Source organism: Brachycentrus maculatus, unplaced genomic scaffold (assembly GCF_059751285.1).
Source record: "Brachycentrus maculatus isolate JH-2025_06_01 unplaced genomic scaffold, ASM5975128v1 h1tg000081l, whole genome shotgun sequence".
Taxonomy (NCBI): Eukaryota; Metazoa; Arthropoda; class Insecta; order Trichoptera; family Brachycentridae; genus Brachycentrus; species Brachycentrus maculatus.
Genome location: NW_028280835.1, coordinates 4,927,120 through 4,939,870, shown reverse-complemented (window position 1 = coordinate 4,939,870; position 12,751 = coordinate 4,927,120). Strand labels below are relative to the sequence as shown.

The 12,751-nt window shown below is 34.1% G+C and overlaps 1 protein-coding gene across 1 annotated transcript in view; it reads right to left on the bottom strand.

The window, feature by feature from the left end:
* Window positions 1-12,751, bottom strand: part of LOC148311010 (angiotensin-converting enzyme 2-like) — a 248,496-nt gene that overhangs the window by 146,094 nt on the left and 89,651 nt on the right. The gene's annotated exons all lie outside the window — the stretch shown is intronic.

Below are 12,751 nucleotides of genomic sequence, written 5' to 3'. Positions count from 1 at the left end.
TCGTACAGGAGAAAATGACCAACTAACAAAACTTAAAATGTTCAGGAGGGCCATTTTTGCTTGGCAAGAATATAAACATCAATACAGTTAGTCATTTTTAACAAGCCAATATATTATACTTCCAAGTTAAAATCCTTTGGGATATTTTTCAGGGCAATATTAAGCTAGTAAGATATCAAATAATCAATGATCACGTTTTTGTAAAAAATGCACTTGGTCACTTTCTCCTATATGACTACGATATATTTCAAGTATTCTTTAAGTTTCTGTTTTAGAGTCTTTGTGTCTTTTATATTTTAATTTCTAAAGGGAGGCTAATGTTATTTTTGTTGGTACAGTTTTGCTTTGCATTTCGGTATTTTAAAACGATTTTTTTTATCTCTGGGACAAGTTTGTTTCTAGTTTTGAGTGATGAGTTTTCTTTTATAAGTTGTGATGGTTTTGTTGTTGATATATTTATATTTTATACTTTTCATGAATCTGTCCATTTCATATGTAAAATTTATCATTACGAAAGTATTTATCTATTTAATTTTCCTCATACACATAATTACAAATTATATAAATTAGTCCAGAATTATAAACTAACTAACTAACTAACCATCACGCCGCTTCCCCGCAGGGGTAGGCAGAGAGAATCGAACGCCACACCACTCTGTCTTTGCAAACATTCTTTGCCTCTTCTACATTCATGCATCTCCTCATACATACCCGACGATTACTACGACCCGGCCGCTTTCAAGTATTTGACATACCTGATTGTGCCAAGTTTTCCTCGGTCGTCATCTGCTTCTTTTCCCACTAACATCAGAACTACATTCGCCTCATAAATTTGTTTAACCGTTCTTTCTTCACTCATACGATCCACATGTCCAAACCATCTCAACACACCTTTCTTAATTTTATCGATAGTGCTTATCTCAGCCTTACATTCATTCCTTATTTCATCATTCAAACATCTATCAAACATCGTTTTGCCACACATTCGTCTGAGGGATCGCATTTCGACTGCATTCAGTCTGCTTTCATCCTTCTTTTGCCAACTCCATGCTTCGCTTCCATGCATAAGGGTTGGAACCAGAACTCCATTGTGTACTGCCAGTTTAGCTTTCCCTGATAGATTTTTATTTGCTAAAACTGATTTTAGTGCACCATTCACTATGTTCCCAGAATTATATTCATACAACAATGAGATAACGTCTGCAAAAGCTTCTCTTTGAGCAGTCACAACCATATTAAATTCATAATCCACCTGAAAATTAATATACAATAACTATTATTATACTTTTCACAATAGATACCTACGTTAAAATCTGTACATACCCACACACGTGCTTTTTTTTCTACAACACTAAAATTTGATACATCGTCCTTTCTTCTGTTCGTTAGTAATATCTTTTATATATTTTTAATAAAGATATATTTTTCATGCAGGCAAATTTAACAGATAAACATAAAAACCAAAACCGATTCACATCTGGTTGAAATCTTGAATACACACGATACAGTCCGATGTATGCACATCTCGCATATGGAACAATAGCTCCATTGAAGAATCTGTATCAAGGAAAATATTGACTAACTCCTTTTAGTAATGTGTTGCGATGTAATGATCCTCTTATATCAGTTCCTGGATATAAGTAATGAGAAATATAAACTAGAAAGATTAATGCGTTATGTAGGTAAGATAAATTGATGATTCTATACAGCGAGATATTTCATTACAAAAATACATTTTTTTAAAGTTTTTGGTTGACTTTGCCTAACCAAACGCACAAATATAAATCGTAAATTATATTTCGTGATATTTTGTACATTAAAAGCATTGTTAACTTTGTGGTATGGTCATATAACACTCTCTTTATCTAATTAAAATTAATAATGATAATAATAAAACCCTTATCCGCACCCCAATGGTGCATAGGGCACTGCGTCATATAAACGCAGTGTTATCTTGATCGTTTACACATGAAGGAAAGGTGATCATCCCTCCGCTTCAGGTACCAGTCCAGGGTAATATTGAATAAATATGACAGTGAAAAAATCACTTATATTTATTTTACCCCCCTTGGGAATCGAACCCGGGACCTCCAGAACGGTAGCCGAGCGTGCTGACCATTACACTACGGAGGCGGACAACTGTTTGATTTTATTTACATTATGTGCATTTTTTAAATTTTATTATTGGATTTATGTGGAATAAAATTTGTTGTTATTTTATTATATAAAATGCAGTTCCACCAAGAAATGTCAGTACAAAACTTAAATGTAACTCTCTTTATCATTCATCGTTCAGTTAGTGTAATACCACTTAAAAATTAAGTGGTATTACACAAAATGAACGATGAATGATATGAAGAGTGTTATATTTTGTGATTTTACATAAATGGTGGCCGACTAGTTTTTATTTATTTATTTTTTTACAAAAATGTTAATAAAATTAGTATATAACCACTCACCGAGATTTTTACGTCTACCGGTTTCGAGACGTACCCGTCTCTTCGTCAGGACAATCACTAACACAGCATGCAAACTGCTGTGTTAGTGATTGTCCTGTTAGTTAGTTACAAACTGCTAACTAGTTAGTTAATCACTAACACAGCAGTTTGCATGCTGTGTTAGTGATTGTCCTGACGAAGAGACGGGTACGTCTCGAAACCGGTAGACGTAAAAATCTCGGTGAGTGGTTATATACTAATTTTATTAATATTTTTGTAAAAAAATAAATAAGTAAAAATGACTAACCACAAAGTAAATGCTTTAAATATTAATAATATTGAGACTAGTTTTTTTTATCATTTATGCAAGTACCAAAACAAGTCTATTTTCAAATATAGACACACACTTTTAAACAGTTTCAAAAAGCAAATTACCAGAAGAACATGACAATTGAGAAGATGCATAATTGGATTTGGTGATATGTTTGGATTTAAAAAAATACAATAGCGAGTGAATGAGCGGAGCGCCCTTGAGAATGTGTTTTATGAAAATGGCGCGATAAAAATTAGGCAAATTATAACAAAATGTTGAAAAATGTTAAATAACTATATTATCTCTGATATAACATCATTAATCCAAAATGGTTTTAAAGCACTAAATACCAGGAGCATATGACACTTGAGAAGCTACATATTTCTAAATAAGGGTAACAAATTAGCCGTTAAAACTTATCTCATTTCAATCGTGACTCCATGTGAAGAGAAACATGTCGATTCATCTTTGGAATTGAAAAAAGTTCATCCTCAAGTAAAAAAGACTGACCTTGCTTTATATAACTAACGATCAAGTTAAAACAGAGTCGATCCGATACGGTGCCCTATGCACTATTGAATGCAGATGGGGATCATAGAAAAAACTACCAGGAGCATATATCGCTTGAAGAAAAAAAAAGTAATCATTGGCATATATAATATATATACCATACATATACTCAAATAATAATCAAAATGTGTATTAAATATCAAATTTCAAAGTGCGGAACACCAGGGGCACATAACGCTTGACAGGGTGCGATAAGATTTGTTCATTGTTAGCGTTAACCCATTTCCAGCAAGAAATTACAGCGCCATCAAGCGGTTTACATCTGATGTGACAGCCGCATAATAGAACACTCAACACTGATTTCCAATTCAGAGCAACCGATGTAACTACACACTGGCAACTGAAACAAAGCATCATAGGTATATATTGTATTCACATGTACCTATACAATATATCTCAATTTCATGTGATCATCTTGACTGCAAAAACTAGGTGGAAATCGTTACGAAAAAAGTATTACGTATGTAGTAAAATCACGGATTTATGCACTTCTATGCCATTTATTTAATATTTTGTTGACGTATGAAATTGGGGTAATCCTTTATTAAAAGAGTACTAGATTTTATTTATTGTTAAGAACACAGAAAAATAAAATTTGTTACAATTTTTTCGTCTTGTTATGGCATTTTCAAACTGATGTCATAAATGCCATTACAAAGCTAAACAATTGTTACAATTTTTATTTTTTTGTGATTTTAATAATAAAATACGATTTAGTAGACTCTGAAAATCAATATTTATCTTTAATATTTAAAACGTCAAATAAAATGGAGATAAAAAATGCCATAACAAAGCTAAACAATTGTTACAAATTTAATTTTTATGTGCTTTTAATAACAAAATACGATTGAGCAGACTCTAAAAATCAGTGTTTGATTTTAATATTTAACACAAAAATCTATGAATAGCTCTTTTCTTTTCAAAACCATATATTTACTTAGAATAAAAACATATTTTTTAATACAAAAAGGTGTTTTAAGAAAAGAAAATCAATTACGTCAAATGTTGCTTGGGTTTAAAGAAAATTAAGTAGTGATTTATCGAATACTGGGCCTTAATACGGATAACCGCCTTGTACTCATGTAAAATCACGAATCTAATTTTAAATTAAATCCAAAATTTGATGTGATTACGAAACAATTGGAGATCGCGATCATCTGATGTAAGGAAAGACGTCAGATTGTAAATATCTGGGATGTAACCTAATTTCGCAAGAGCAAGTGATGACGACCATTCGAGATATATTCCAAGAATGTGGACATCACTTTACCGCGGAATAATGTGATTCCGCCTCCCACATACTGATCACAGTCCCACTAGACAAGAAATTCGTCTTCTGGGCTTTGATCTCTCAAAATAACATATTAGATAGAATATTGTCTATTATCATTAGATAGATTTTTTTTAAATAAAATGGCTTACATCCAGCAGCGAAGCGTATCTTCGCTTCGTTAACAATGAAAAAGATGAAGAAAATAGTATTATTGACATCTCAATAAAGATGAAGAAGAATGTGGAATTCTGGGTATTTACAGGGCTTATGAACTCTATAAGAATATGGGTATGTTGCTTTCTCAGTGGTGGCACCAACATCCCGCAACTGTGTGAATACCCACGTAGTCTGGCAAGCGTCATTCTAGATAAGTCTCTCCTTAAAAGCAGTCACTCACTTAGAGCTCCTAGTAACTTAGGTAGTAAAACACAAAGTATCATTAGATTAATATTATATGTATGTATGAGTTGAAGTAATATGGTTGTCGATCATGGGTAAAATGGTGAATGTAACACGTGTTAAGTGATCACGTAACTATCGTAAGACAGGTCAAAATCCCTGTACATACTTAGACTTCTATGCTTTTCTTCATACAAACGTTTTTCTCTATACCTACAAATAAGGCTAACTACAAAACAAAGTATTGACAGCCATACTCAAGAGTCAATAAATTTGCATAGAAATGTGTAAATAATCAATTATAATCGATATTTATTGACTGGAGTCGATTTTTGAGACATGTTTTAAATGTATATTGCGCATATACCATCATTAAGTGGTAGATGGGTGTCCTGGAGATTCTTTTGTAAGGTGTTTGAACAGAATGGTGTATTCATTATAGGAAGACTTCGTGAGAAAGGAAGAGATTGTATGGAGATAAGAAGATTGTTACGTGTAAAGAAGAACACCGTTTGTATGAAATCACGTACAAGGCTATAAAAATGACAAAGAAATTTTTTAAAAAGGTATACTAAACTTGACAATGTATTTTTTCGTGGGAATAATAATTGAATTTTTAAGAAAAATTACTTTTATATGGTAGTTTTGTCCACAAACCTATAGCTATAATCAGCAGAGTACAAAGGTGCTATGTGCAATAAATGTCATCATAATTTTTCCTTTACAAAAGACAATCCTAATACTAACGTTTTTAATAGATTTATATTATCCACTGACACTTCGTGATGGAATTGCCTTTTTAATATATTATTAGATTAAAACCAATATTTTTAGCTTTCCCACTTTATTTTTATTTGACCAGCGACCGGGTTTCGTCGTTACCGACATCATCAGACTGGTCGACGAAACCCGGTCGCTGGTCAAATAAAAACAAAGTGGAAAAGCTAAAAATATTGGTTTTAATCTAATAATATATAAAAAAACTAACGTTTTTAGGTATTTTCATGTTGTGAATTGATTCTTCTGATTGCTTAAAGAGTCAGTAACAATATTCTGTATGTCTACTGTGTAATAAAGAAAAATTAAATACTAGATCTGCTTATAGCACAACAATATATTTGGTATTTTACTTATTGTTTCGGTATTAACTTTGTGGTAAGACATGTTACAATGATTAAAGAAAACACTTGTTTTTTACCACTTGAGTTTTATTATAGACTACATGTTTCAGAAGTTAAACATCCATCATTCAGGTCTATATAATATAGACCTGAATATACATTCAGGTCTATATAATATAGTCTATATAATATTATATAGACCTGAATGATGGAAGTTTAACTTCTGAAACATGTAGTCTATAATAAAACTCAAGTGGTAAAAAACAAGTGTTTTCTTTAATCATTGTAATATATATGGTATTTAAAAAAATACATACATAAATCTACGTTTGCTTAAAACACTCTCATACATATGGTATTTAAAGCGGGATAATCAATAGCCTTGTTTATTTATCTTGTTTATTTACTTAATTTTCTTTAAACCAAGATCACATTTTACGTAATTGCATTGTTTGCTTAAAATACCGTCTTTGTATTGAAGAAATAAGTTTTTCTTAGGAATAAATATACGGTTTTGAAAAAAAAATTACTGAAAGGCAAGGATTTTAAAAAATATTAAAAACATTTATTCGACAAATTCCAATTGTATACCATATATTCAAAAAAAAGTGCACGGAAAACACGTGTTTGTATCCTTGAGAGTACACCCTTAAAAAAGAGATATATGTATAAATATATAACTACAAAAATCAATGTTTGCTTATAACGCCCTTACATTTTATACTCGTATTTGGTATTTGAGAAAGAAATACATACATAATATATGTAATTTTGCTTTTAATACCTTCATATATACCATATTTGAGAGAGAAATGGAAACATAAATCTAGTTTTGCTTTAAAAACCCTCTACATAATACTTATTATCAGGTTTTTGGTAAATACCATATGTATATGGTATGTATTCTGTTATTCATATTATTTTATACTCTTCACTAAATAAATTCTCCATGTTATTTCTACACCATTACCCCTTGACGTGATTAGATTTCTGAACTGTCACAATATATTTATCATAGGGTAGCAGCAAATGTAGGTGCGATTTATCCGCTCACCCTCATTTATATATCCTGAGCAGAGCATCTCTATCTGCGTAGATTAAGTGATGCATCATTTGCGTTACATTTCAGCAGGCGAACATTTCCTCGGTCGGGTGCATCAACGAAACGTCATTAATCATTGCTGAAATATTGCATAATGTAATGCAGTATCATATTTATATTGTGAGGTGGTGCTAGGATTTCTCAGAGTTGCCAGATTTCCTAAATCAGGTTATGAGATAAACTGGTTAAAATAAAGAATAAAGAGACCGCTCAGTTTCACTCAAATCACGTTTTCTTGACATTCTTATATAAAATAATGAAGGATTAAATGAAAACTATAGAAAAATCGCACTTATTGATTACAATAACTGGAGTGTAAATCCCTCTCCAAACACAAGAGCTTAGTCTCTTTATTGAAGAGAACTGCGTCATTAATTTTAAGATTGTAAAAGTAGCATCGTCTAGAAAATTAATTAAAATTATAAAAATAAATATTGTAATCATTAAATTAAAAAAAAAAAAAAATTAAAAAAATCTTGTTTCTTCCTGGCTCCACCCCAACTTATCGTCTTTGTAGACTGTTGAGGTCAGCTCTCCTCGTCTTCAGGTTGTAGATCCTTCTTTCACGGACAACGTCACCTAGGCCATGCCTTCGAATCATGTTATCTTTCTGAAGCATCCATGATTTTTTTCGTCTTCCTCTAGATGTCTTTCAAGGAAGATCCATGGCAATCACCTGGTTAACAATATGTTCAGGTTCTCTACGTCTTATGTGGCCATACCATCTCAGTTGCCTTTTCTCTGCCTTACTATGAGATTACCCATTTGATAAATTTAAGAAGTAATGATACGTTATAGAAACGACAAATTTCTGAGCGTGCTTTTTTAGGTTCTGATCTCCCTTTTGGGATTCTAATCGGCCAAGTACATAATTTTATGAGCATAATTAACAGCATGTGTCTACATATATTGTATAATGGAGACCAGAAGAGCTTTTTGTTCTCGTTGTGCAAACATAGCGAGAACAAAAAGCTCTTCTAAGAAATTTAAAAATGAGAACATTGAGGTGCATAATCGGAAACACTAATGAGGACCACGGAAATTCGGAAAATATGTATCGAAGTAGCATTTTACGAAAATGGCGTTATATTATTATCAAACGAAACTCTGTACTCTCACTATTTAAAAAAAAATCGAACAAAATACAAATTATTTAAGATACGATCTCCTTATATCTTCAGATTATATATTTTCCCCTCTTCAATAGATGTTAGGTAAGGTTAGGTTAGGTTATCTAAATAAAAAAAAATAATTATCGTTGAATTAATTTGCCGTAAGATACCTTGGACTTCTTTTTATTTACAAGCATGTCTGCTCACGTACTGATTTATGGTAGCTTGTGTACGATTAGTAGTACACATATCATTCTTTGAAGACCTTGATATAAATAAATACAACATATTATGTCGGCAATGGTAATCGTTAACGCACGAAAAAATGCTAAAACACTTGTAGAGTGAACACACATGTGCTCTGCTACTATAAAAAATGAGTCCAAGAGATTAGCACTAAGTACTAAGGTTACATCAGTTCGCTATACAAAACCAACACGCTTACTTCACCAGATCAGCGCGGACATTGCCTGCGACAATTTTCAGAATTTCTTAGTCGCGATAATTTAAAAAGTTTGGTCGTGAAAATCCAAGAAGTTTGGTAGCGAAAATCCAAGAGATGTCAAAAATGTATAGATCTAAGAAGTTTGGTCGTGAAATCTAAGAAGTTTGGTCGTGAAAACCAAGAAGTTTGGTCGCGAAAATCAAAGACGTTTGATCTTGAAAATAGAAGAAGTTCGATATTAATCCATTACATCAATTATTAACTATCGGTAGCATGGAATCTATTTTAATCGTTTCCATAATTTTTGGATACTCAGACGGATGTGTGTAAAATAGTTGTATGACAGAATTAAAAATGAAGACATTAGAAAGGAATGTAAGGCTGAACTAGGGATAATTTGTAATAGGACGCGTGCTACGTGCGCGAAGACACTTTGTGATTAGCGTACGCGTGCACTTGATGACGTCCAAATTAAACAGGACACTTGAGTCCTTTTTTTGTCAGGAGGCAGGTTGGACTGAAGCGATTATAAATTAATAACACGGTATCGACTACTACTACTACTACTACTACCATCACGCCGTTTCCCCGCAGGGGTAGGCAGAGAGGATGGAACGCCACACTCTTCTGTCCCGACATACACTCCTAGCCTCCTTCACATCCATACATCTAGTCATACATGCCCTCCGATTACGCAGACTTTTGACACCGCCAGATTTTAGGTTCTGATTGATCTGATCGTGCCAAGTCTTTTTCGGTCGTCCACGTTCTGTTTTCCCTCTCACATTCGCCACATATATTTTCTTAGTCATTCTCTCGCTATCCATTCGCTCCACATGTCCATACCACCGCAAAGAGCTCTTTCTAATCTTTTCAATTATTCCTTGTTCAGCCTTACATTCCTTTCTTATATCATCGTTTTTAATTCTGTCATACAATGATTTTCCACACATTCGTCTGAGGGAGCGCATTTCAACAGCATTCACTCTGCTTTCATCCTTCCTTTGCCAGTTCCATGTTTCGCTTCCATACATTAGTGTCGGTACTAGCACGCCGTTGTGAACCGCTAGCTTGGCTTCCATGGACATATTCTTATTCCCAATCACTCTGTTAAAAGCACCATTTATTCTATTCCCTGCATTCACTCTTCTCTCAATATCCTTATCCACTTTTCCATCCCTTGTGAACATGCTTCCTAGATATAAAAATTCTTGCACCTGTTCTAGGGATTCATTGTGCACGATAATCTTGCATTCTGTCAAATCTTTCTCTCTTTCAAACACCATGACCTTTGACTTTCCTTCATTCCTTGCCAGATCATTTTCCATACATACATCGTACATTCTTGACACTATTAGTTGCAAGTCCTCCGCGCTGCTCGCTAGCAGTACGGCGTCATCCGCATACAGCAAGCAACTAACAGTTATATTCATCATTTTCGCTCCGACTCCCATACTTTCAATCTCTTTCATACAATGGTCCATATAGAGATTAAACAACCATGGTGACATTACACATCCCTGCTTTACGCCTTTGGATATTGCAAACCATGATGTAATGTCCCCATTCACTCTTATACTAGCTGTGCTGCCCTTGTAGAGGGAAGCAACTGCTTGTATAAGTTTATTGTCTACTCCATATTTTTCCAGCACGCTCCATAATTTTATCCTATCAACCTTATCATACGCTTTCTGCAAATCCACGAAAGCACAGAAGAGTTTCTGATTTTTAGCCAAAAACTTTTCCGTCAGCACTCGTAGTGCAAAAATTTGATCTGTGCAACCTCTTCCACTCATAAAAGCACCTTGCACATCCCAAATCCGTTCTTTCGTCACCATTCTAACTTTTTCAATTATAATCTTACTATAGAGTTTACCGACAGAGCTTAGCAGGCTTATCGCCCTATAATTCCCACACTCTGCGCGAGATCCCTTTCCCTTGAATAGAGGCATGATTACTGCCCGTCTCCAATCCAGAGGTGTGTATCCTTCCTCAAGACACAGGTTAAATAGTCTGTGAATCCATGTGAGGGTGGTCAGTCCACCACATTTTACAAACTCTATAGCAATATTATCATACCCAACAGCCTTACCGTTCCTCATTAATTTTAAGGCATTCGTTATTTCTGACATACTTATCTCACATACCATACCCTCACTCACCCTTGCCTCTATGGGTGTCTCGGTGGAGACATTGCCGTTACTTTCATAAATTTCCATAAAGTATTCTTTCCATCTTTCTTTCACTTCACTTCACTATTATATAATCACACAGTATCGACTATTTATATAAATGTTTATTTAAAAACACAAACAATACGGCAGTCAATACTCATGTGTTTCCAAACAGCTATGTTAAGTTATGTTACACCCGACTCTCATGAAATACCAAATTAGACTATGTAAAAAACCCTCTTGCTTTAGAATAGGGAATCATAAAATGCTGTACCGATTTATGATGGCCATGGGAACGCATCTCGCACCAAGCCAGACAACACATGACGAGTCCCTCGACTTTCTAGGGAGGATTGTAAAACGGCGAATGGCAAGTGGCTGGGCCATTACAAATTGCAAAGATTAAAAAGGGTGGTTTAAGGTGGTATAAAGCGAATGACTAAGAAAGTATATTTGACAAATGTATACAGAGAACAGAACGAGGATGGTCAAAACAGACTTGGCACGACCAGATCAATCAGAACCTAACATCTGGTGGGGTCAAAAGTCTACGGAATCGGAGGACAATGACTATAGGTATGAACATGAAGGAAGCTAGAAGTGTATGCCGAGACAGAAAAACGTGGGGTTCCATCCTCTCTTTCTACCCCTGCAGAAAATGGCGTGATGTTAGTAATTAGTAGTAGAAGCATCTTAATATTTGTATTTTAGTAACACACTTGAGCGACGCGACGCTGTCTGCTCCAACAAAATGTTTGCGAGCAGTCTTGCGTCACCGATCTCATACAACGGTGTACTGTGTACGCGACTCCTAAATAAACTTGCCTCCCAACGCAAAAGGGCACTACGAAATCTATAGCATAAATTCTCTTCAATACAGTGACTTTGTCCCTTTTTAACCGGTCGCAGCGTAGGTGGAATCAATTAGTAGCGGAGATACGTGACTGGCGTAACACTGCCAGTGTGGGATCTCCGGATTAACGCCGGAGAAGTTGCGCTGGACCAAATTGGGATGGATAACAAAAGTGCTGTGTTCGTAGTACCTACACAGCTGGAACAACAAGTGTGCGGTATTATGTATCAGTACTAACCCACTTGACTCTTCACAGGGAACATTAAACAGATGCACGAATGGGAAAATGGCGCAACTTTATTTAATAGTAACTTCATTTATTGATTCGGCAGTCACTTTGTGGTAAAATCTATCCATTTTTAATTAATTTTTTACTTAGTAAATACCGCTATTTCTTAAAATCTACTGTGACACGTGTTTCGATGCATTCCGCATCATTTTCATACGGTGTTTGAAATAATTTTAATGATTTTAAGAAATAGTGGTATTTACTAAGTAAAACATTAATTAAAAATAAAAGTAACTCATTAAATTACTTATTAGGTATAAGATTTAAAAACAATACGAAGGTAGAGTTGAAATCTTCCTTTAAATCATGTACTCACAACCTTATCCTTAATGATTCATCGTTCCGGAATAACCATGCCATCATCAAGTCCTCTTTTGAAAATATACCCATATTGATTCCCTCACCTTCGTTCTCTAAATTTCAAATAATAAATATAATATTTTTTTTCTTATAAAAATCCGTAGCAATCTAGTCTAGTCAATTTAGTCTAAATTTGACCTGATGGTTATTCTGAAACTGGTAGTCGTGAAGTAGAGTTTTTACGTGGTATTAAATAAAGTAAACGATAAATGATAAGTAGAGTGTTAAATTAACCTTATGACCTAGTATGATAATCCGGGTCATAAGCTCTGTAAACACCCACATTATTCTTCATCTATGTT